General features: G+C 37.7%; 2 long non-coding RNA genes across 2 annotated transcripts in view; one reads left to right on the plus strand and one right to left on the minus strand.

Moving 5' to 3' along the window:
• The window catches only part of LOC311430311, a 686976-nt gene that overhangs the window by 377666 nt on the left and 283458 nt on the right, over window positions 1–25852 (plus strand). The window lies entirely within an intron of this gene.
• On the minus strand, window positions 7565–9029 carry LOC311430312. Its single transcript, XR_014688692.1, has 2 exons — window positions 8721–9029; window positions 7565–8123 (listed from the first exon to the last, which is right to left on the minus strand). It is a non-coding gene; the product is annotated as an uncharacterized lncRNA (long non-coding RNA).

Raw genomic sequence — 25852 nt, forward strand, 5'->3', positions numbered from 1 at the left:
TAACCCGGCCGGCAGCTAAACACCACGCAGCCGTTCGCTCACCCTCCCCCCTCCCTCTCTGGGACGGGGGAGAGAAATGGAAAGTGAAGCCCGTGAGTTGAGATAAAGACAGTTTAATAAGACAGGAAAATAATAATAACAAAATAATAATAACAATAATAATAATAATGATACAATGGTGATAATAGGAAAGTAATAATAATATGTACAAACAAGTGATGCACAATGCAATTGCTCACCACCCGCTGACCGATGCCCAGCTTAACCCCGAGCAGTCCGGCCCCTTCCCCCGGCTAGCCACCCCTATATATTGTTTAGCATGATGTCAGATGGTATGGAATACCCTTTTGGCTAGTTTGGGTCACCTGTCCTGGGTCTGTCCCCTCCCAGCTCTTACTGCACCCCCAGCCTGCCTGTTGGCAGGACAGAGCGAAAGGCTGAGATGTCCTTGGCTTGGTATAAGCACTGCTCTGCAACAATTAAACCATCAGGGTGTTATCAGCACTCTTCTCATCCTAAGCCAAAACACAGCATTCCACCAGCTACTAGGAAGAAAATTAATTCTGTTCTAACTGAAACCAGGACAGTGTGAAAAAAGCCTGGGGCTCTGTCCGCTTCCCCCCCCCCATTCTCTACCTCTTCCCCCCTCCTCCCCCCCAAGAACAGGAAAAGGAATATCAGAAATTGTGAACTAGTTTGGCTTCTGCCTTATTCTAAATCTCTCCCTAAAATTCTTTAGCCATATCCTGTGTAAGAAGTGGACTGATTTTAAAGATAAAAGCTGAGGTTGTCTTTTTTTTTTTTTTTTTTTTCTTTTAACAGTCAAATATGAATATCAACAATTTCCACTGCCTTTTGGCAAAGATTATTCTGGTTCTTTACATTTGCATCTGAAATATAAACTAGAAACATTTTGTGGTACCTTCTGTGGTACTGACTGCTGATATCATCTATGTACTGACTGTTGTTATCATCTGTGTGCATTCCTGAACTTTATTTCCAAATTAAAATTCAATGGAAGGTTTATGATAACCTTTTGAGAAACAGTTTCACAGAATCAAAATGGCCCTGTTCAGGGGTCATGCTGACTGCATGATGGGACAGAGAGAGCACTCTGGAGCTTTATTTCCATAATGTGTTGGTGAAGACCAAGTTCATCTACACTACTGTCTCAGTCTGGATCAAGAGTGAGCTTTTGAAATTAATCTCCTGTTTATCACTGCTACTGTGCTTTGGTGTGCATCATGGAGTGGTGCTAACAGAGTGTTAGAACCATGTGATGAATACCTATCTGATGACACTAAGTTGAAGGATGTGTGGTTCAGATGTATACCAAAATGCCATAAATTTATTCAGCCTGTGATGACACCAGAGTGAAACTAGTTTGAAGAAAAAAAAGAAAAAAAAAAAAAAAAGAAAAAAAAAAAAAAGAGAAGACAGAGAAATTAAGAGATATTTCTTCTCAGAAAGAGTAGTCAGCCATTGGAACGGGTTGCCCAGGGAGGTAGATTCAAGGAAAGGTTGGAACTGATACTTAGGGACATGGTTTAGTGGGTGACATTGGTAGTAGGGTGATGGTTGGACCAGATGATCTTGGAGGTCTTTTCCAACCTTAATTATTTTATGATTCTATGATTCTATAAAATACATATATAGCATGGACATCAAGGCCTCAGCACCAGCTGCTCTCCATAGATCTGCTTTGCATACTGAGCCTGATTGTATGCTAGTGTAGATATCATCTTAAAGTCACAAAAGAGATCAGGTGATTCCATCTTGGAATGAAACATCAATATATTTTTTTCAGACAGATAAGTACGTACACCCTACCAACTATTCTCTCTCAAGGAGATGTTGATCAATTTTTCTTAATTGCATTATCTAAATAACCCATTCATTCTTCTGTGTTTCCTCTAAACCTTTCCTCTTTTCTGCTGCCTCATCTCCAAATTTGTTCCCAGTGGCAAGATTGATTGATTATTTGATTTATGGACACCACATTACTCTCTTTTCTAACGCAACCATCTGCCCTGTCATGGCAGTGTTTCAGGCCTTTCATGGCACATACAAGGCAGTGTTTCAGACCTTTAGCAGTATGAAATATCAAAGCAAGCTGCAGAAAGATATAATTAGGGTCTATTTTCCATAGTTAGGTTTTTGACAAGTTTTCACAAGTTATCCCACCCCAGTCAACCCCAGACTCTTTGCAGTCTCTAGAGAGAAATAAACACCAGAATTGGACAATTAATATTATTCAGAGAGCAGGTAACTGAAATAAATCATATTGATCATACTATTTCAGGAAGCATACTGTGAATTAAAGGAGTATACAGTGATTAGTTCAGACTTAATCATTACACTTTTAGATATTTAGAAGTATATGATATGAATCTCACCTTCAGGGGTCAAGATGCATATTGACAAGATGCATACCTTCGTGTGTGACAACAGATCTTTGGACAATACTGCTTATTGGAGAAAACACCAGAAGAAACAATAAGTTATCATTTTATCTGTTGCTCTGACACAGGCCCCATGATTCTCACTGAATTGTTGTTTGATAGTCAGTGTAGAACATTGTGAAATGTAATTTTTATGTCAAAGCATTAACAGTGGTACAATTACGAAGCTATACCAGTGTCTACACAACTGCATTGTGCCTCTTTTTTCTTATTGAAGAAACAACTTAATCCAATGTAAACCAGCCTTTTTTTTTTTTTTTTTTTTTTTTTTTTTTTTCTCAGCTTTTTAGAGAGTACAGACCAGAACACATATTTCCATTTAATTCCTTTTTCCTTCACTTCTCAGAAGTATATCTTTCCAAACTGAAAATTATTTTTTTTGTTTTGTTTTGTTTTGTTTTATATATTCTACTTTGTTTTATTTTTTATTTTACTTCATTTTATTCTAACATTTGTAGAGTTGTGTGATTATTACCACAGAAGTGTTGAATCAGTTAATGCTGGTACTAGATGAAAACTTAAGGCAAATATTTCCTCTTTCAAGTTTTTAGACCAGCTCTGTTCTTTAAAATGAAACCTTCTATGAATGAGCACTGTCATTTGTCACCATAAGCACATGTTCTTAGACATCCAAAGCTTATTTGGAAGGACTCCTCCAAATGTCACCAGCCCCTGTTCCACAGTTTTATTGCAGGCCACTTAAAATAAATTACATGAAAAGATGGAGGAGGAATTGAATTGAAGTTACAACATATGAAGTGTAAGTACTGCACATATGCATAACCATCTGTAGGCCAAGCTTCTTTCCTGTTTGGAAAGCTGAAGTTTCTTATTCTTTTCCCCCAAATACTCAGAAGCTTTCAAGACAGCCCTGGCAGCAAAAACATCTCATCTAAAACAACCATACATCAGTCATGTATATTTAATATGTTGCAGGAAGAACTTGAAAAAAAGGAAAGGATGGTTTTAACAGAAATTTTGTAGTGGGGAAACACTTTTGAAAATATTATTGATGTTTTCTTTTTCTCCAGATATTCTCGGCTTCCTTGCAGGCTTTTCAATACTTAAAGGGAGCTTATAAAGAAGATAGTGAGCGACTTTTTATACAAGCAGATAATGATAAGACAAGGAATAATGGTTTTAAACTAAAAGAGGGGAGATTTAGATTAGAGGTTAGGAGAAAATTCTTAACTCAGAGGGTGGTGAGGCACTGGAACAGGTTGTCCAGAGAGGTTATGGATGCCAAGACAAGGTTGGACAAGGATGTGGGCAACCTACTCTAGTGGGTGGCATCCCTGCCCATGGCAGGGGTGGGTGGAACTAGATGATCTTCAAGTTCTCTTCCAACCCGAGCCATTCTATGTTCCTATGGTAATACCAATTTAACATGGATGTAGATACTTTCTGGGAGAAAGCCTCCTATCCAGTTTTGGCAGCACAAGTCCAGGAGGAAAACTATGGCTTAAATAACCTAACTAAAATTATAGTTTGTATTTGAAAATGAACCTATTTTCTATCTATCAAGATGTTATTCTTTTTTTCAAGAGTTTTAGTAGAGTAGTAACATTATTAGATAATGAAAAATGATACATCATATGAAACTTATTTCATAGTTGACAAATGGAAAATGAAATAAAGTACCACATATATAAATAAAACTTCTTTTCATCTTGTTTTCTTCAGTGATTTTTTTTCCCATTTTTCCTTAAATCAATGTTGCACCAGGAAAAATCTAGCATTCTGAGTGACTGCCAATGAGAAACTGACCAAAGCCCTTTCATATCAGTGAACATATTTCATTAGGTTCTGTTGTCATATAAAAAAGAGAAATATACCCACAGCACAACTGTCTCTGCTGCATACTGAGCCATTTGCTGAAATATAGTCAAATGTACCAATAAGTTATATCAGATACATACTGATGGATCTAGAATTCATTCAGTGTATAGTATACACCTTCTGCTATTCTCACTTTCCCAGACTGCTGAAGTTACACGAAAATATATAACATCAGCCTTCAATAAGGAACTATGATGTAAAATATTGCAATCAAAAGTGATTTTATTGTAAATTCTTATATTATTTAGTTACCAGAAGCATAGGAGAAAGGCAAACAAGGTAAACTTTGACATAGTCCATCATTCCATTTGCCCTTTTTGCTCTTCTGTTTTTTTCCTTATTTCATTTCCGTCCTATTATTTGAAAGTGACAGTCCACATCTCAGGCTTACCAATATTCCATACATAAAAGTGCATGTCTGCCACTAAAAGTTTCTCAAGACTAAAAGTGATGATCCTTGCCCCTGTAACAAGATTTGCAAAAGTACATAGGAACTGTATCAAATTAGTGTTTCCCGAAGAAACCCTTGCTATATAAGAAAAGACGATATTCCCTCGCTTCTGGTGCTTCAGGGCATTCCTTATTAGTTCAGTACAAATATATTTTCTCTGAACACCCAGAATTGTACATGACCTCACTTTGATCTTCAGTGAATCCAGCATTTACGCCTCACAGGAGCTTTTGGGAAATATGAGTTTCTAAATTTTGTGCACTAAATGCTTTTTATTTGTTATGCTTTTTTTTTTTTTTTTTTTTCTTCTGATGGTCTATTTTATTCAGACCAAAGAATGAGCTGTAAGGCTCTGTTTTTAACAAAACCAAGTAACATTAAGGCACAGCTATTTGAAATCAACACAGTGGAGGAACAATTCTTTTATGAACATGTTTTTGTCCTACCTAAATACTAAAGTATACATTAAAACAAAAAATAAATAAAATAAAATAAAATAAAATAAAATAAAATAAAATAAAATAAAATAAAATAAAATAAAATAAAATAAAATAAAATAAAATAAAATAAAATAATTTTCAGTTTGGAAAGATATAAAACACTTTCTGAGATAATGAAAGTGTAAAATTTAAGCAGTATAAGATAAAGTGATGAAATATTTTCAATCAAGTCTCTACAGTAGCTGTGGATAGATCTTTAAATGAGTAATTATGTATTCTACTGTTTATATTGCAAGTGTATCTACAGTAAGTTAACGATCAGAAAAGCTAATCCCAAATTTTATCTTATTTTGAGGATGAGATGATAAAGTATAAGTGAGATTCTGTTTCTGAAGCTACTCTTCATTTCAATATTAATGTCACTACTTTGGGTTTGCTTTGTTTTTCCCCTTGGGGAATTATGAATATTGTACCGAGCTGTATGTTCTCACAGATCATAACAAACTGCCATTTCTCTTAAGTCTGAGTATTAATTCTTGTACATATGGGAATATACAAACAAAAAAATAAAATAAAAAATGAGAGAGAGAAGAATGGAATCTACTTATATGGCTTGAGAAACACTGCTTTCGTAAGATGAGAAGAAACAACCCAAAAAACCACACATGCCTGAAGTCCTGCCAGTATTATTTTAAAGCACAGAAATAAACATGTATGTTCTGTTTCAGGGGACATTGAACAGATTTAAGAAAACACTTATTCTGGATAATGTAAAGGAAAAGGAAATATAAATAGTAATTCAGATTTTCCATACATTTCTCAATACTTGAATACTGAACCTGGATTCTGCGTGTTGTACTTTATTCTGGAGCTTTCCAGATATCTTTTTAATATGTGGGAGGCTGATATTGACAGCCTGTTTATTTCCAACCTGCCTCACCAATTTCCCGCCTTCTCTTATTTCAGAATTCTTAATCCAACACTTTGCTCTAAAGTCTGCACTCCAATCTTAATTTCTATATATTTTCATAGTGTTATCTATGTCACCTGACTTTGAAAGAAAGATCTGTTTTTGACTTTCCTTCATTAGGCATAATCATGTTAATGAGCTTGAGACAATTAAAATGCAATTTTAATTTTGTGTATTTTAGGTTCCTACATTTCTAGTGGAAATTAATTTTGTAACTCCTTCAATTCCTTCACCCTGATAGTTCTTTCACTCTTTCTTTATTTTTATTTTTTTTTTCCCAGACCAGTTCTCCATGCCTGGTCTTAATGATATAAGTCAAAAAAGTTACATTTTATTCATAATGCCTTCCTAAGTAAATACATTTTATGAAATTATCATTAATAATGCCAATAGATAAATCAGTAAAGAGTAGACACAAAATCTTGTCACAAAATTTTGTCCACAAGGAATTCCTACCTTCTTTTTGATGATTTCTTATGAACCCCAACAGCAGAAAAGCTGTTGGCAAAATAGTACATCTGCTAGGTGCTCATGATGTAAAGGAAAATGGCTAATCTGTGTTTGCCACAGACACGTAGAATACCTTTAATAGAATCATAGAATCATAGAATATCCCGATTTGGAAGGGACCCACGAGGATCATCGAGTCCAACTCCTGGTACCGCACAGGTCAACCCAAAAATTCGGACCATGTGAGTGAGTGCACAGTCCAAATGCTTCTTAAACTCCAACAGGCTTGGTGCAGTGACTACTTCACTGGGGAGACTGTTCATGCAGAGGTCCGACAGTGCTGTCTGGTTTACAGCCATTACTGGGTCCCTCACTGTGCTCCAGACTATGGACACACCTCTGATCCCCACAGCTGTCTGTCTGATACTCCCATATTTGTCCCATGTCACCATTGCTCCTATGGTAAAGCCCAGGCACCCTGTTGCTGGGTGTTTGAGGGGCTGGCCTGTTCCCCACATTGTTGCAGTGCCAATGGTACCACCTGTGTCTGTGGGCTGGGAGCCAGAGGTCCCTTGGGGACTGGTGTCTTGTGCCGCCGGCACTATCCCTCCACCCATGACACACCTCCTTCTGGTCAGGTGCATTCCTTCTTGGTGCTTGACTGGACTGCATTGCTGTCCTCGCACACCAAGCAGGCCTGCTGCTTGCCTTGGTTTTCTAGTCTTCTTCCTTCTGGGCAAACTAGCAGTCAGAGGGCCTAGATGCTTGTAGTGGGTTTACGTGGCAAGGTTTTGGTAGCATGGAGCCATAGGGGTGGTTTCTGTGAGAAAGATCTAGAAGCTGCCCCATGTTTGGGAAGGGCCCCATTGTTTTCCAGATCCGAGCCAATAAGCGATGTTGTTTTGCGCCTCTGTGAGAGCATATTTAAGACAGGGAAAAAACGCTGCGCCACACAGCAGCCGGGAGAGTCAAGGGAGTGAGAGAACAGCCTTGCACCAAGGTCAGTGTAGAGGGAGGGGGAGAGGTGCTCCAGGCGCCGGAGCAGAAGTCCCCTGCGGCCTGTGGTGAGGACCATGGTGAAGCAGGATGTCCCCCTGCAGCCCATGGAGTACCACGGTGGAGCAGGGTTCCACGCTGCAGCCCGTGGAAGAGACCACGGTGGAGCAGGTGGCCCTGCACCGACGGAGGCTGCCGCCTGTGGAAGACCCCTGCCGGAGCAGATTCCGGGCCGGACCTGTAGCCTGTGGAGAGGAGCCCACGCAGGAGCAGGTGACCTGGCAGGAGCTGCTGCCCGTAGGGGAGCCAGGTTGGAGCAGTTTTCTCCTGAGGGATGGACCCCGTGGTACGGACCCATATCTGGAGCAGTTCTGAAAGAGCTGCTGCCTGTGGGAAGCCCACGCCGGATCAGTTCATCAAGGACTGCATCCCATGGGTGGGACCCCACAGCACAGGGGACGAGAGTGACCGAGAAGGAGCGGCAGAGAAGAAGTGCTGTAGACTGACCATAACCCCTGTAATACATACACCATAAATGTTTGTTCATTGTCTTTTGTATTATAAAAACAAGGAGTTCTGTTGTTTCCTGCTGAAGTAAGGAGATGTATAATGCTTAGCTAGACACTATGAAAATTCCTTTGCTTAATGTAACAAAAAGAGAACCCTCTCCCCTTCTCTCCTTCTGCATCTCAGTAGCCTCTTTTGTTTAGAAAACACTGCTGCAAAGTTCATGTAACCATCTCCTGATAAGTTGTTAAACTAGTGTATCAACATTTCGCCTTCCTGTCCCACGCTGGGCCAACATGACCAAATAAAGAAAGAAGTTGAACCACAACGCTGAGGAAGACTACGGCCTTCATCTTTACGACCACCAGAGGGACAGAGACGACCCCCTAGCAACAGTGCGCGCAGTCGCAGAATACACCAAGATGTGCTGCGTAATAAGATATAAAAAGGGACCCTGGGGGGGGGTGAGGTGCGCGCCGTTGGCGGAGCCGAGACTCCCCGGCCGCCCAGCGCTGTTTTGCTTGCTGTTGCTTACTCAATAAATTCCTTTCTATTATTAATGCAATGCTCTCTGAAAATTAATTAAGGGGGCAACTTATAACAACCCCCATTCCCCATTCCCCTGCGCCGCTCGGGGGGAGGAGGTGGAAGAGGGTGGATGGGGGGGGAAGGTACTTTTGTTTTTTTTTTTTCCCTTTGTTTTCTCACTTCTCTCGCTTGTTAGTTGTAGGCAATAAATCTTACTATCTCCTTATGCCGAGTCTGTTTTGCCCGTTACAATAATTATTGCGTGATTTTCTCGTCCTTATCTCAATCCTTGAGTCCTTTTCACATATTTTCTCCCCATTCCTCTTTGAGGAGGGGGAGTGAGAGAGCGGCTGTGGTGGAGCTCGGCTGCCCACTCGAGCGGAACCACAACAATGCTGAGCAAATGGTGGCCCAGCTGCAGGGGGTCTGTTTTATAGGGCCCGCAGCAAAGGCGGGGCAGTGGTGGCCACTGTGACCTCAGCAAGCCTCTGTGATGGAGCAGCCTACGCATGGCCAAAGGCCATGTTGGGATCGGCCTGGAAGATGCCCTCATGTGAACAAGGAGGAGGGCTGGGAGTCTGAGGGTCCGTTTCCTGGGGTTGGCTCCCCCGGGCCATTTGGCTTGCCAGAGAGAAAGGCTGCTCCTCAGCCATTGGGACTGCCCTGCACCTTCCATCCTGTGCCACGGGTTTATTTTTAACACTAGTTTTTAGGTAATTTCATTAGCTTCATTTTAAAGTACAGAAAGTATGTATTCTCAATAAATTGGGGAAAAAATAAAAAATAAAAACAACAACAAATTCATAGCTCACTAAAGACCATGTTTCAGATAATATTGAAGAAACACACAGTTTTAGTGAGCAGCAGAATCAACTTCTAATTAGCTATGGATATTCAAATATCATTTGTTTCCAGGATTTCAGTGAATCATCAGTTTGATGAATTTCAATTTGGTTTATTCATATTATATTGGATATTAAATTCTGATTTTTTGGGGGAAGGGTCATTTGACCAGCTTATGCTTTTTCCATTAAGATGAAATAGATAATGGTCTAAGAATTTGTCTTGTTGTCCTTTGACTATTAAATATGACCCTTAAATGGAGCTATCTTAGGTGAAAACATCTAAAATTTAGGCTTTATATATATATACATATATATATTTGTCATTTTAAATTCAGACTTATGAAAAGCTTGAAACAACTATTTCAATTCTGTCAGGTAATTCAGCCTTAACATATAGATGAGTATAGCCTAAGGTTGGCCAATGACAGATGATATAATAACAAAACAAAAACAAAAGAAATAGGGAGGGTCAATCACTTAAGGCAATAGTGAAAGAAAAATAGATAAAAACCTGAAATGACTCCCCAAAGAAAAGTGGAGTCATCTTCACAGTACAGGAGTGGACTCATATTCCAGGTGCCATATCATAAGCTTAAATGAGAACTTCAAAGTCAATAAAATTTAAAAACAAACAAACAAACAAAAAATAAATAAAAAAAAATCATTCAACTAAGAGCTCTGAAATATTCTTTACATCTGTAAGACATGACTGAAGATAGTCAGCACCATTTTTCCACAGTTATATAAAAATTCATTGCTTACAGGTATAAGAAGGTATCTAAATTTTATAAAGGCAGGGTTATCCATGTTCTTGAATTTACTGAAAATGTCAGTTAACATGGAGTATCTTCCTATGAAGTTCGGCTGATTAAAATTGCCATAAAATACAATATGTTCCTTCAACATTAGTTAAAGTTAATCAATGTAACCATTTTTTTAAAACATTTTTTTCAGCTTATTCCATGTAGTTATAATTCTTTCTGTTTTGTCTGTTCAGTGATGGTATCTACATTAGAAGAAAAAACTTTTTCAGTGTCTTAAAAAATATTGTAATTGCAGATACATTAGTACAGTCTCACCTGTCTTCTTACTGAACTCCATTTATTTAAAAATAAATAAATAAATAAATAAATAAAAAGTTATAAATGACTGAAGGGTGTTCATGGGAGTCTGAGTGCCAGCCACTGGATGGGGAACGGAGGTTAGAGGGCCCACATATCCATGATGTCAGCAACTAGAGCTGTCATAGTTCAGGGATCATAGAATCATAGAATCACAGAATGGTTGAGGTTGGAAGAGACCTCTGAAGACCATCTAGTCCAATGTCCCTGCCAAGCAGGATCACCTACAGCACATTGCACAAAATAGCATCCAGGCAGGTTTTGAATATCTTCAGAGAAAGGCAGGTTTTGAATATCTCCAGATAAGGAGACTCCAAAATCTCTCTGGGCAACCTGTTCCAGTGCTCTGTCACCCTCACAGTAAAGAAATGCCCCCTCATATTCAGCCGGAGCTTGCTGTGCTTCAGTTTGTGCTCCTTGCCTCTTGTTGCTGAACACAACTGAAAAGAGATTGGCTCCATCCTCTTGACACCATCCCGTCAGATATTTATACACATTGATGAGTTCCCCCCTCACTCTTCTCTTCTCCATACTAAACAGGCCCAGCTCGCTCAACTTGTCCTTGTATGACAGGTACTCCAGTCCTCTAATAATCTTAGTAGCCCTCCTCTGGACTCACTCCAGTGGCTCCATGTCCCTCTTGTTCTGGGAAGCCTGGAACTGGACACAGTGCTCCAGGTGTGGCCTCACTAGGGCTGAGTAGAGGGGGAGGATCACCTCCCTTGACCTTCTGGCAACACTCTTCTGAATGCACCCCAGGATACTATTGGCTTTCTTGGCCACAATGGCACATTGCTGACTTCTGGTCAGCCTGCTGTACACCAGGACTCCCAGGTATCTCTCTGCAGAGCTGCTCTCCAGCAGGACACTCCCCAGCCTGTACTTGTACATGGGGGTATTCCTCCCTAGGTTCAGGACCCTGCACTTGCCTATGTTGAACTTCATGAGGTTCCTCTCAGCCCATCCCTCCAGCTTGTTGAGAATGACAGCACAACTCTCTGAGGTATTAGCCACTCCTCTGGGTTTGTGCCATCAAGCAACCTTGCTGAGGGTGCACTCTGTTCCATCATACGGGTCACTGATGTTGTTGAACACTGGACCCAGTACTGACCCCTGGGGGACACTGCTAGCTAATCACCTCCAAGCAAACTGCACCGTTAAGCACAACCCTCTGAGCTCTGCCATCTGGCCAATTCTCAGTCCACCTCACTGTCCACTCATACAGACTGCATTTCCTGAACTTGCCTGTGAGAATGTTATGGGAGACTGTGTTGAAACCTTGCAGAAGTCAAGGTAAACAAAATCCATTGCTCTTCCCTCATCTACCCAGCTAGTCATCCCATCATAGAAGGATATCAGATTGGTTAAGCACGATTTCCCCTTGGTGAATCCATGCTAACTATTCCTGATCACCTTCTTATCCTCCATATGCTTGGAGATGACCTCCAGGATAAGCTCTTCTATCGCCTTTCCAGGGGTGAGACTGACCTGCCTGTAGTTTCCTGAGTCCTCTTTCCTGACCTTTTTGAAGACTGGTGTCGCATTGGCTTTCCTGCAGTCCTCAGGCACCTCTCCTGTTCTCCAAAACCTTTAAAAGATGATGGAAGGTGGCCTAGCAATAACATGATTCTGTGATTCTCTGATTCTGTGATCTGTGGATGTCAAGTTTGCTTAAATGATCTCTGAACCAACCCTTTTCAACCAAGGGAAAGTCCTCCTTTCTCCTAACTTCTTCTCTTGTCTCCAGGGTCTGAGATTCCTGAGGGCTGAACTTAGCAGTAAAGACTGAAGCAAAAAAAGGCATTCTACATGTGCTGGTGTGCTGGTGTAATGAATATCAAGACAGAATAGGTGATAAATGAGAATAACGGCTTGAGAGTCCTGTTTTGAAATAGCCATATGTCTGTCTGTGACAGATACTGACTGGAGAGAGGAAATGGCCTGTGAGTTGGCTACTGGAGTAACCAGGAGGTCCATACCATTGATGGTGTAGTTGCAGGCTGGTCAGACCATAAGTCTAAATCAGCTATCAGAAATATCAATTTACATATGTGCATGTCTGTGCACATGGAAACTGAAAGACGAAGGGATCCAGAGCCCAGCTACTGAGTAGACTGAGTGTCTAAGGGCAACTGTAGAGAGACACAATGGGCATGGGTATGGGTGTGTTGATGTTTAAAAGTGGGTGTGAATGCCAGTCGGTAGAAAGGGGCTGATAGGCTGAGGCACTGGGGGCTCATATAACTAGGTGCCTGCAACTGGGCAGACTGGGATCCAGGGACAGCTACCGGGCAGACTGTGTCTGATCTCAGCTTATGAAGGAACCTACACTGTATGTATTATATATATATATATATTTATTTATTTATTTACTATCTCTTAATAATCATAAATTGGAGCAGCATAAGGCCATTGATGATGTCTGTGTTCTTGTGTGTGTTGATTTTTATGTCTGTGTTGATCTGTGTGGTTGGACACATATATATGTTTTTAACTCACATGTACACGTGTTTACCTGCCTGCTGGGAATATCTGCTCAGCTTCTCTGCAGGTTTTACCAAGGGACAGGGGCTGTGGCAGCATTGCTTCTATCAGACAACTGAATGCAGCAATTGTTAACAAAAATGAGGCTAAAGGTTAAAAATAAAAATATAGGGAGGGAAGAAAATGTGGGATATAATAACAAGGAAGAAAAGAAGACAAAGAACAGTCCATACATGATGAGATGAAAAGACGGGGAGAGAGAGTAACCGCAGTATTCAGGAGGAAAACAGGAAAGCCAGAGGTACAGTAGCACTGTGAAAAGTACTAGAGAGGACAGGATGTGTAAGCTACTTGTTACAGGAGCTCCCATATTGCATTGTGAGCAGACGATAAGAACTAACTTTAAATTACATGAAATCTTGCCAGTGCTCTGCTACATTAAATGTTGTAAGACTAATAACATCTGAAACATTGATTTATACTACCTGAAAGCTTAGCAAATGACTCAGTAGGGACACACTGTCTATGGACATATTGGCTGGGGTGAAGTTAATTTTCTTCATAGTAACTCATATAGTGCTAAGTTTTTGATTTTTTATTAAAATAGTAGTGATAACACACTGATGTTTTAGCTGTTGCAGAGCTGTGCTTATGCAGAGCCAAGGACTTTTCAGCTTTTTATACTGCCCTGCCAGCGAGGAAGATGGGCATGCAAAAGAAGCTGGTAAGGGAAATAGCATGGACAACTTACTTAAACTGGCCAAAGGGATATTGCATTATATGCTCATATGCTCATATGCTCATATGCTTAGCAATAAAAGCCTGGGTAAAGAAGGTGTCATGGGAATACTTTTGGAGTGATGGTAATTGTCTTTGCAAGTAGCTGTTACATGTGACAAGCACTGCTTTCCTGGAAATGTCTGAATATCTGCCTGCTGATGGAAAGCAGTGAATTAATTCATTGGTTTTGCTTTGTTTGTGCATGCAGCTTTAGCTTTCTTATTAAACTGTCTTTATCTCAACTCAAAAGTTTTCTCACTTTTACCTTTCTGATTATTTCCCCTATCCCACTGTGGGTGACTGAATAAGCGTCTTTGTGGTGCACAGAATCACACAGAATTAGTAGGTTGGAAGAGACCTCAAGATCATGGCGTCCAACCCCTGACCTAACACTAACAGTCCCCACTAAACCATATCCCTAAGATCTACGTCTAAACGTCTTTTGGGTTAAAAAACAACATGGCTTAAGAGATGTTTTTATTATGGATGGTAAATTCTAACATTATATTTTTTTAAAATATATGAAGATATAGATTATTTTTGCTAAAAATGACAAAGTAGGAGAAGATTTCTGTGGGCACAGTTTTTTTTAAATGGAAATGTAGGATGTTGAAGTCCTTCTTTGTTACTATTTTACTATCACTGAGAAAGTTCATTAGTTGTAAATGACTTCACGAATCTTGTTTTGAAAATAATTTATTTTAAATGTATTTATTTTAAATGTATTCATCTGAAAGAGATTTATGAATAAATAAGTCATAGACAAAATTTCTGTTTATAAATTTTTGATTTATTACTGGATATTATGAGACTACTTCCGTTTGTACAATATTACTGATTCACCTTTGCTGTTGTTGTTGTTTATTTAAATCTTTGTCTTTCAGCACCAAAACATGACATGATATTATATTTAATATTAAATGAATTTAGTAACATTCTCTTTGAAATAAAAAAAAAATAACAACTCTTTGAAACATGGCCATGTCTCTTATTTCCTGGAAACAAAATAACATCTCACACATACATTCCTACCATAGCTTTCAGTCAGATGCTGAATTAATGTGCTATTTAAAGCCTATCATATATTTAGACTAGTCTTTAGAATGATAAAATTATAGAAGTGAATATTAGGTCAATTATAAATTGACCTAAGCATTAGTGCAGTCAGAAACTCAGATACCAGTAGTAGGAATAAATTAAAGCTATCAAGTGTGGAGAGGCAACACATATATTTTAAACAATTATCTTATTATTAAACAATAGTGCTTGCAAAGTTAGCTAGACTCCTGGTCTCTGCGAAAAATGTGTTTAATTAGAAAATCAAGACTTGATAGAACATAAATAACATAAATATAGCATGGTTTGTGTTGTGTACTCGATGCAGTCTCCCAACACTAGTTTCTCTTATGAGAAGTAAAAATAAAACAAACAAAACCACTCTGCCTCCAACTGAGTATATAAAAAAAAATCTCATTGAAATCAAATGAAGTAAGCTTTATGGTTTTGTTTTGTCTTTTGTGCAAGCAATTACAACATCTTTATGTAACCGCTATTTATATATTTTCCTTCCTCTGCTACTATGGAACACTGTAGCTTTTGAGCACAGATCTGCAAGCTCCTAGTTAGGAAAAACAAATGCTTTACTAGAGAAAGAAATTCTTGCATCTTCTTACTCCACATCCTCAGTTCCTAGGAATTGCTTCTCTAATGGAGTAAAGAAAGACCTTCTCAATCTCAGGAGGCCTTCTGTTAACTTAAGTTTTCATTTTGCTTGGTGCACTAAATTCATACTTGATGTGGGTGCTGACACACATTATCCAGTTTCCTTGCACTTCTCTTCTTCACTGTCATGCTACATAGCAAATGGGTACCATATTTTGATTAACTGAAATGAAGGATGATAAAAAAGTATCTCATTACAATATTTTATGATCTTCCCCTTTGTGTTAGTAAAAATGAAGCGTATGTTCTGTGTCTGAAAATCAAGATCTAGTGAACTGTAGGAATAACTTCCTGATTTTAGTTACCAGAGCAATTTAGGGCAAAATCTTGAGATTGTGTCTATCTAGTCTTCCAGCACTTCTTTCTTTTTTATCTCACATCTCACTTAGCTGTGAGCACAGTCTTTGAAAAAGCATAATCCTTACCTTCTAGCAGGTCACAGTGGAAAGTGAGTTATTTCATTGAACAAAAATGACACTAAGTAATAGTTACCTTCACTACATACATTATGCATTACTTAAGCATCATGCTGACATTTAGAATCAAATCTCTTTGCATGATCAGAAATACCAAGTTTATCAGGCTAAATCATGCTGTTCCATAAGTATATAAGAAAAAAAAAAAAAAAAGACAAAAATATAATGACTGTATTATCAAATTCTCTTACTCCAGTAATGCGTGTTGAAGTACAATTGTACCACCTAAAACCCTCACACACTAAGCAGTTTATACATGAGATCAGACAATTTTTCTTGACCACTAAATACAGAAGCTTTGTGCTGTTTCCATTGTTATTGTAGGAGCTTTTCAAATCTATGTTCTAACTTCACAGGAAAAACAAACAAACAAACAAACAAACAAAAATAAATAATTGTTAAAAATGACAATGAGGCTGAGTGACAAGGGTCTGTGCTGGTTGGACATTTCAGGTGGCATAATGTCACTATGCATTTATTTCATGATGATGTGACCTATACAATCTGAACCATGCAACAGACTGATTTATTTATTTATTTATTGAAAGAAACAAATAAAAAACAACAAAAACTGTTTAAAATATTAAAATAAAGATGTAATTGGTAAAATGATTGGAAGCATGAGTTTTAAACTTTTTAATGAACCACTTCAGTCTTTTTCTTAAAAAATGTGATTATGTTACTATATAAGTATATTAGTGGGTAAGTTAAAATTTTATATTTATAGTCTAACTAGTTACATTCAAGCTTTAGAAATTTCTGGAAATTAGGTACATATGGAAGGCACATGGGAAAGATTTCAATTTTTAAGATTAATATAGTTAAACAACGTGATAAAAACCATATGTTACACACAAAGTTATATATACACCACACATGTTGTTTCTCTGCTTCTTTGTGTATGCACATATATGTATCTATCTCAGTATTACTTCAAGTTTTCAGATTCTGTTTCCAATAAGTAGTACATTATGTTGAAAACTACTGATTATGCATAATTCATTATTACTCTGAATATTAAACATGTGCAAAAATTTTCCCTGTTTGAATCTTGGTTTTGGTTGTAACCATATCCTGCAATGTTCAAGCAAAGACACTTTATTATTTTACTTATTTCCTTAATGCAATTTTACTTCTTTTAGAGTATCATTTACTTCATCTTTTTCAAGAGTAACACAAAAATGTGAACTTGTGATATTTTTAATAGTCTAGCTTTTCCTTAAGAAGTCTTCTTTTTATTATTCTGGAAAGAATATCTGGATATTAATCCTCTTATTGATTTTTAGTATGCATGGTTAATCCTGAAAAAAAGAAAAAAAAAGATTCATTCAGCATTAACATTTGGACTGACCAAAGACTTTGTTGAATCAAAATAACTTGTATTGACTTCAATTATTTTTGAGGGGTCTTGAAATTTAAAATCCATTTTTTTTTTTTCTCTTAATATTCTTAATTCATTTGTTTCATTTGTATTTCTTATGATATTTGTTAATCACTAAACTTTATTTCCAAGACCAAGTTTATTTATTTATATATTATTATCAATGCAAATGTTTATTTGGACATACTATAGTAAAATGTAATAATTTAATGAGGAAATAAATAATGGTTGCAGGATGGGACCTAATACATCGTCTACATGTACCTCTGTACATGTAAACCTCTGTCTTCTGTAAATACTGTAAATATATAAGTCTTGAACCAATTCTGTCAGAAGTCCAGAAGTCACTGAGCTTTGAAGTGAAAGAACAGAACATTCATTTGCACCAGATTTCAGCAGGAATTCATTATTTTAACACATGTGCATAGAGTAAACAAATGGTTTTACAAGCCAGAAAAGGAAGATGAAAATATCCACAGACATCAGGAAATTGGTTTTATATTAGAAGGCAAAACCTATTTAAAATTAATGCATAATTAATGCCAATAATTTGTATCCCACTCAGAAACCATAATATGATCTAAATTATAGGCACTATTTAATTGTTTCTCAGTTCCATGACTCTGAAGACAATAAAGATTGGGGTTACATGCTATTGAAACATAGCTATAAAGTGATAGGTTTTTTAAGTAGAAAATATATATTCCCTATAAAATTACTGTTACCAGAAAAATACTGTATGTATTTACTAAGACTTTTCAATATGGTAAACAACATGAAAAACAAAGGAAAAACAGATTACTTACACAAGTATTATCAAATTTATATTGTATATTGTCTGAAAAGGTCTTAAGTAATTTTCTTTGTTTCCTGAATTAAAATAGCATCTACAATGTTCAGATGTTCTCCATATTCTGAGTCTTGCATTTCTCCTTGATTTGAAGCTAAATTATTCATTGCATTACTCTGGAGGTACCTACATTTTAATTTTCACCAGCACTTTTACAGCTCATCCTAGATGTTACAGTTGAAACTTTTATCCTGTTTTATTTTCACTTTTTTTTTTTTTTTTTTTTTTTTAACATTTCCAGATATATATATATATATATGTATATATATATATATATATTGTATTTTTATATATATATATGGACAGATAGGTGGATAGGTAGGTAGGTAGGTAGATAGATAGATAGATAGATAGATAGATAGATAGATAGATAGATAGATAGAATTTTTTAAAAGAAACTGAAGACTTTCCTGGTGGATTCTTCTGTGGTCATTTAGAATGATCTTCTCTATGATAGTTTATGAATGAAACAATAAAACATAAATATTTCAAAGGTTCTGGCATTGTAAAAACAAAACAAAATAAACAAACAAAAAACAACAAACACAAACACACACAAAACCCCTAACTGTTCTAGATAAAAATAATATATATATATTAGAAAGTAAATTAGAAAAAATAATGCAAAATAATCCCCATAGTCTTCCTGTGATTTTGTTAGTGATAGGTAATTAAAACAAGGGTGCAACATCACTGTACTTAAAAGTACATGTTAGAACTCCCATTTCTTTATCACAGAAGGAAATATGTCTTCTAGGTGGTCGTTTAAGAGTCAACTGGGCTAGCGTTTTGCCGATATCAGGGATTGTCTGGGTATGTGCTGTGGTCTCTCTATAGGCACAGATGGTCTGCAGATTTCTGTTTGAATCCAACTGCCAGCACTTTTAACTCTATTTGCTTAAGTAAAAATAGCTTTGATTAAGCAAATTTAAATAAATCTTTCCTTTATTTCAGTGGAAAGAATAGATATATTAAAAAATAAAAAAAATAAAAACACAATGTGTGTGGGGGTGTATGTGTAGGGGCTATGTATGTACATATTTCCAAGCTTGAATCACAACACTGGTCCTACTGATCAAAACCAAGAATATTCAAAGATTTATATTTTTTCTTATTTTTTGCTGGATTGGTTTTCTTGATATTTTATGTTTAGGTAACATCAGTGTCAGGTCTCGAGCATTTGTCCAGATATTTGACCAATATAAATATCTAAACAAGAAAACTGTTTTAGATAGAAAATTTAAACTCTAGAGAAATTAATGCAGTTTTATCTACCCCTGAACTAAAATGAAATTCCAGTTCAAATATTATGTTTGTGTTGTTCTAATGTCAGTGAAAAACTGTGTAACAAATGGAAGTGATGTTGTCCAAATTAGCACATCAGGATTTGACTCTCAGAGTTATTCTTTGCCTGAGGACTCAACAATTTGGAAAGGATTGTTAGCTATTATACAACACAGTTAGTGGTTGTTTGGGTAAAATGGAGTCACAGATGGTGGACTTGTAAACTTAGGTATCTAAATATAGCTGGCTAAATATGATGTGTATGTATGTATATATACATGTATATATCTTATAGAGATTTGAAGTTCTCTCCAGTTCTCATTTGCAAAGATGTCTAGTAACATTTAGGATACACTGGTGGATTTCAAAAAAGTGCACCTACACCATGGGCAAAGATACCCACAACAGCTCAGGTATTTGAAATGACACGAGAAACCTATTCACATGGCAGATGAATTGAAACCCTGCTTGGTATATCAGCAGACTACACAGAACTTATGCAAATAATTCAGTTAGCTACACATAGACTTCTGGGGTGACCTAAGGTCTTGGTATCAAGCTGCCAGTCCAAAAAGCCCATAGGTTTCCCATAAAACCTGGACACAACACTTCAGATGTGGCCTTATCAGGCTGACGACATGGGTAGGATCATCTCCCTCAATCTGCTAGTAATGTTCTCTGTCATTCAGACACTGTATACACTGTAACAGGTATACACTGTTTTGTATACCTTTCCTACATAGGGATGTAGACGGCTCATGTTCAGCTTGTCTGTTGCTGGGTGAGCAATTGGCTAACGGGCAGGGCCCAAAGGGTTATGGTAAATGGGGCTGCGTCAGGCTGGCGGGCGGTCACCAGTGGGGTCCCTCAAGGCTCCATTTTAGGGCCGGTACTTTTCAATATTTTTATAAACGATCTGGATGTAGGAATAGAGGGTATTTTGAGCAAGTTTGCTGATGACACCAAACTTGGAGGAGTTGTGGACTCAAATGAGGGCGTAAAGGCCTTACAGAGGGATCTGGACAGGTTGGAGAGCTGGGCGATCACCAATCGCATGAAGTTCAATAAGAGCAAGTGCCGGGTCCTGCACCTGGGACGGGGAAACCCTGGCTGCATGTACAGACTGGGCGATGAGACGCTGGAGAGCAGCCTAGAAGAGAGGGATCTGGGGGTCGTGGTAGACAGCAAGTTGAATATGAGCCAGCAATGTGCCCTGGCAGCCAGGAGGGCCAATCGTGTCCTGGGGTGCATCAAGCACGGCATCGCTAGTAGGTCAAGGGAGGTGATTGTCCCGCTCTACTCTGCACTGGTGCGGCCTCACCTCGAGTACTGTGTGCAGTTCTGGGCACAACAGTATAAAAAGGACATGAAACTGTTGGAAAGTGTCCAGAGGAGGGCTACGAAGATGGTGAAAGGCCTGGAGGGGAAGACGTACGAGGAACGGCTGAGGTCACTGGGCCTGTTCAGCCTGGAGAAGAGGAGGCTGAGGGGAGACCTCATCACAGTCTACAACTTCCTTGTAAGGGGGTGTCAAGAGGCAGGAGACCTTTTCTCCATTAACACTAGTGACAGGACCCGTGGGAACGGGGTTAAGCTGAGGCAGGGGAAATTTAGGCTGGACGTCAGGAGGGGGTTCTTCACAGAGAGGGTGGTTGCACACTGGAACAGGCTCCCCAGGGAAGTGGTCACTGCACCGAGCCTGTCTGAATTTAAGAAGAGATTGGACTGTGAACTAAGGCACATGGTCTGAACTTTTGGGTAGACCTGTGCGGTGTCAAGAGTTGGACTTGATGATCCTTAAGGGTCCCTTCCAACTCAGGATATTCTATGATTCTATGATTGTCCACCAAGACCCCCAGGTACTTCTCTGGAAAGCTGCTTTCCAGCTAATTGTTCCTCAGCATCAAGTGCAACATCACACAAATAATTTCTAAATGATCTTTTGCACAGAATCACAGAATCACTTAGGTTGTTAATATATCCATGATCCAAAAAATAGTCCAAGTTTTTGTTGTTGTTACTGTTGTTGTGGTGGTGTTGTCAGTTGATGGTTTTTGATAAATAAATTGCCAGCGAGGCAAGAGTTAAAGCTACACATGGGTATCTGGATTGTTTAGCAGGTCATTATAATAGGAAACCCGTCACAGGAGTATTGTAGAAATTTACTGGCTACATGAAATACCTGCTATTTTCCTCCTAAAGGAAATAAACAAAAGCTCCATTATAATGATAGAAAGCACACTGTAGAGATGGACTGGCTGCTGCAGTGAAAAGTAACTGCTCTGTTTATGATTCATTGTTCATTGAATATTATTTTCTGTTAAGTAATGAAACCTAGATTTCAAGATTAAAAACAATTTTACTGAACTTAATGTTTTACTTCACAGAAAAGGTGCAAATAAATTTAGCTCAAAGCCTTGAATAAAACAGATTACTGTCACAGCCAATTTTATGAAGTACCTGATGCTCAGTAGCACAAGGTAGCTGTGGTGGTTTTACTCAGGTGGGCAGCCGAGCTCCACCACAACCGCTCTCTCACTCCCCCTCTCCTCAAAGAGGAAGGGGGAGAAAATACAACACAGAGAACTCGAGGTTTGAGATAAGAAAGGTTTAATTAAAGGGAAAGGGAATGGGAGGAAAAAAACAGAGACAAAAGAAGCAATCAGTCCGTGCGGAAGCACAGAGAGAGGAAAAATTATTCTCTACTTCCCATCAGCGAGCGGTGTTCGGCCACGTCCTGGGAAGCAGGGCCCCAAACGCGTAGTGGTTGTTCAGGAGGAACAGCCCCCTCCCCCACGAGAGCCCCCCCTTTTATTGCTGAGTGTGACATCAGGTGTTATGGAATATCCCTTTGGTTGGTTTAGGTCAGCTGCCCCAGCAATGTCCCCTCCCCATCACTTGCCCACCCCCAGCCTGCTGGCTCTTGGGGGCTTGGAAGGAGTCCTGATGCTGTGCCAGCACTATGCAGCAATAGACACAACACTGGAGTGATATCAGTGCTGTTCCAGCTACGAGTGCAGAGCACAGCACTGTGTGGGCTGCTGCAGGGAAAAGGTGACTCCAGCTCAGACAGACCCAACACAGTAGCAAAAAGTCTAAAACAAATTTAGAGAAGAATAGCTGCTAGAAAAATACAGAAAAAAAAAAAATATGTTCACAACATTTAGACTGCATAGCCATATAAAACACTGTAGACTAAATCAATATGGGAATAATTTTTAGTCATCCTTATGAATAGTGAAAACTATTATTATGGTGTTGTAGGAGCTTTATTTTTATGAGGATTTCATCTAAGTAACTTGCCACTTTGGAGTATGGAAATGAATAGTTAATTGATATGGTAAATGAAAACAAACAAACAAAAACATGGATTTGTAGCTTTCATTACTGTCTTTGTACATTTCTAGTTTCCAATAATGGGAAGGGACCACATAGTTGTGAGGATCAGTTTCTGTGTTCTTTCTAGTTTGATCTGGGTTTGCATAAGATGTCGTCTTCAAAACAGTAGGTAAAGTAGTGATGACCAAACCAAAGAGTGATGACATTCCACATATATTCATACATTCTTGAGTTATTTTTCAGTTCTTTACCATAGGAAAACAATAACAACAATATAAAATAATAATAATAATAAAATAATAATAATGACAACAACAACAACAACAATAATACACAAACAAACCAATATAGCAGAATTGCTTAGGTTTTATGAGCTTTCATGTTTCATGAATGTGAATATATATATTTCTTCCTCTGTTTACATAGCTTCTGTCACCATGTATAGTTTACTATATAAATCTATTTTTACTAGCTTTAAAATATAATACATGAACTCTTTTCTGTAAAGACTTGTCTTTGTAATTTTAGATCATATTCATCTCTCTCACAAATTAACACTTAATTCCAACAAATTAACACTTTTTTTTTCTGTGTAATATGTTAAAAAAAAAAAAAAAAAGTGAAGATATTTGCCTTAATAAGCTGTTATTTCAAGAGGACTGATGCACCACATACTCCAAATAATTTAGGACTAATTTAATTATCATGCTTGCACAAACAAGTAAGTGTTATCTATTTGCCTAATAAAATAAATAAATAAACTTGTAAGAGAACCAGCATGGATGAAGATAGCCAATTATTATAGCCATTATAGCTTACTATATATATAGCCATTATATAGCTTATTATAGCCATCAGATAACCATTATTATGCCAATGGAAAAATCTTTCATTTCACCTCTAATATCCAGTATTCTTAGCCTGAAAGAAATATAAAAGTCCATACAAAAGGTTTTTTGTTGTTGTTGTGTATTTTTTTTTCCAGAGCAATTAAGACTTGCAGCAAAGATAATTGGTGCCATAGGTAGAAACTCCACATTTCAGTACCGAAGTGTCGAGCTACTTTTTGTTCACCATGCCAAGACCCACAATTACTTAAAAAAAAGTGTTTTTTTTTTTTTTTTTTTTTTGTTTAAGATCAGTAGAAAAAAAACATACCAAACTACAAATATGAGATTTGTTAAGGCCCCACTATCTATAACTTACATTCTACTACTTCATTGTGTATACAATTTTAAGAACAGTGTGGGCTAAAGAATTCAACAGTTAATCCTTTTGACATTCCTTGAATCACTTGAGTTTTAAATTGTACTTTTCAAAAAAAACAGAACACCCTTATAAAAAACATGCGTATATGTAAAATTTAATACCATTTTTATTAGTCATTTTTCAAAGGAAACAGCCATTTAATAATGAGCAGACTCATTGTTAAATGCCTGGATGCCCTTTCTTTAAGTATTCTTCTAGGGTTCATACTGTAGACTGTTCTTTATATTCTAAAGAAAATTCAAATAAAGGTGTCACAAAAGGATGTGAAATAAATGTCACATGAAATGATAGAATCATCAAATGGTTTGGGTTGGAGGGGATCTTAAGGATCATGTAGCTCAAGGCCCCTTACTGTGGGCAGGCACAGAGGTTGCTCGAAACAACCACTAGACCAGATTGCTCAAAGCCCCATTCAACCTGTCATCATACAGTAAGATAGTTACGATAGGAAAATTGTTTTAGTCTGTCAATATTATTACTTTCCTTACAATGCATCAAGGTGAACTGGCAGATTGATGCCAGTGGTACATTGTATTAAGATTTCTAGATTCATATTGTTTTTATCTGGGTTTTGACCTATTTGAAAAAAATCAGCTTGTAGAGTTTTGTACTTAAAAATGAAGATCGCCTCCCTTTTATCTCCATATAAATAAAGATTTGATGGTTTGTGGTTGCCAGAGTTTGGTGCTATTTTTTTTTTTTTTTGATATTGCAAATTAATACATCAATAATGTTTGCAGAAGCACAAAAATATGATGTGTAATTTTTTGTTCTGTTATTCATTTTAATCTCTGTGTCAGCAAAGATCTGTATCTGCCAGCAAAACTGTACTGTGGAATTACAGGCCATGAAATTGAGGTTCTGTGAAATACTGTTCTAAAGTAATTACAACATATATGTACTCATGTATGTTGAGTCAATGACTCAGAACCCTTTTGTTTTGTATTGCTTCACATATGGTGGGTGTTTCATGTATGGAGACTAGCTCAGGTCTTTTTAATCTATCAAAAAAAGGCACAAAATCAATATTAATCAATAATGAAACCTTTTAAAATTAAATGTAGAATAGGAAACAATTATGCAGCAATTAATCATCATAAAAAATTACTAAGGAAAATCATGGAACATCTGTGATAGCAGTAATTTTATGCAACTTTCTAGATGTTGGCTCAGTGGTATTGGAAAGCCTTTGTGAAATATAGATCTGCTCAAGACTCTTCCCTGCTCATTGTCTGCATGCCTTTTCAGAAGCTGAAACAATATGCTTCAGTTTGGTATCACTGGATAAATTCCTGTAAAAACAATCTGCAAAGGGTTTTGGTGTTACTCCACAGTGTAAAATATCTAAATTACAGGAAGAAAGTTAGAACAAACTCTGTCAGAATAACCCCAAGTAAATTGGTCCTGATGGTTACTATAATTTTATGCAATCAATTGTATATATTCCGCAATAGTTTCCTATATCTATTAATTCCCTCCACAGGAGTCATGCATGAGGAGTCAGCTTCTTTTTTTGTGTGCTGCATAGATCAAATAGTAAGATTTGTTGATCACAGAATCATAGAATCTTAGATTGGCTTGGGTTGGAAGGGCATCAAAGATCATCTAGTTCTAATCCCTCCCCCCTCCCACCATGGGCAGGGATGCCACCCACTAGA

Source organism: Aythya ferina (genome assembly GCF_964211825.1).
Source record: "Aythya ferina genome assembly, chromosome: 1".
NCBI classification, from domain to species: Eukaryota; Metazoa; Chordata; class Aves; order Anseriformes; family Anatidae; genus Aythya; species Aythya ferina.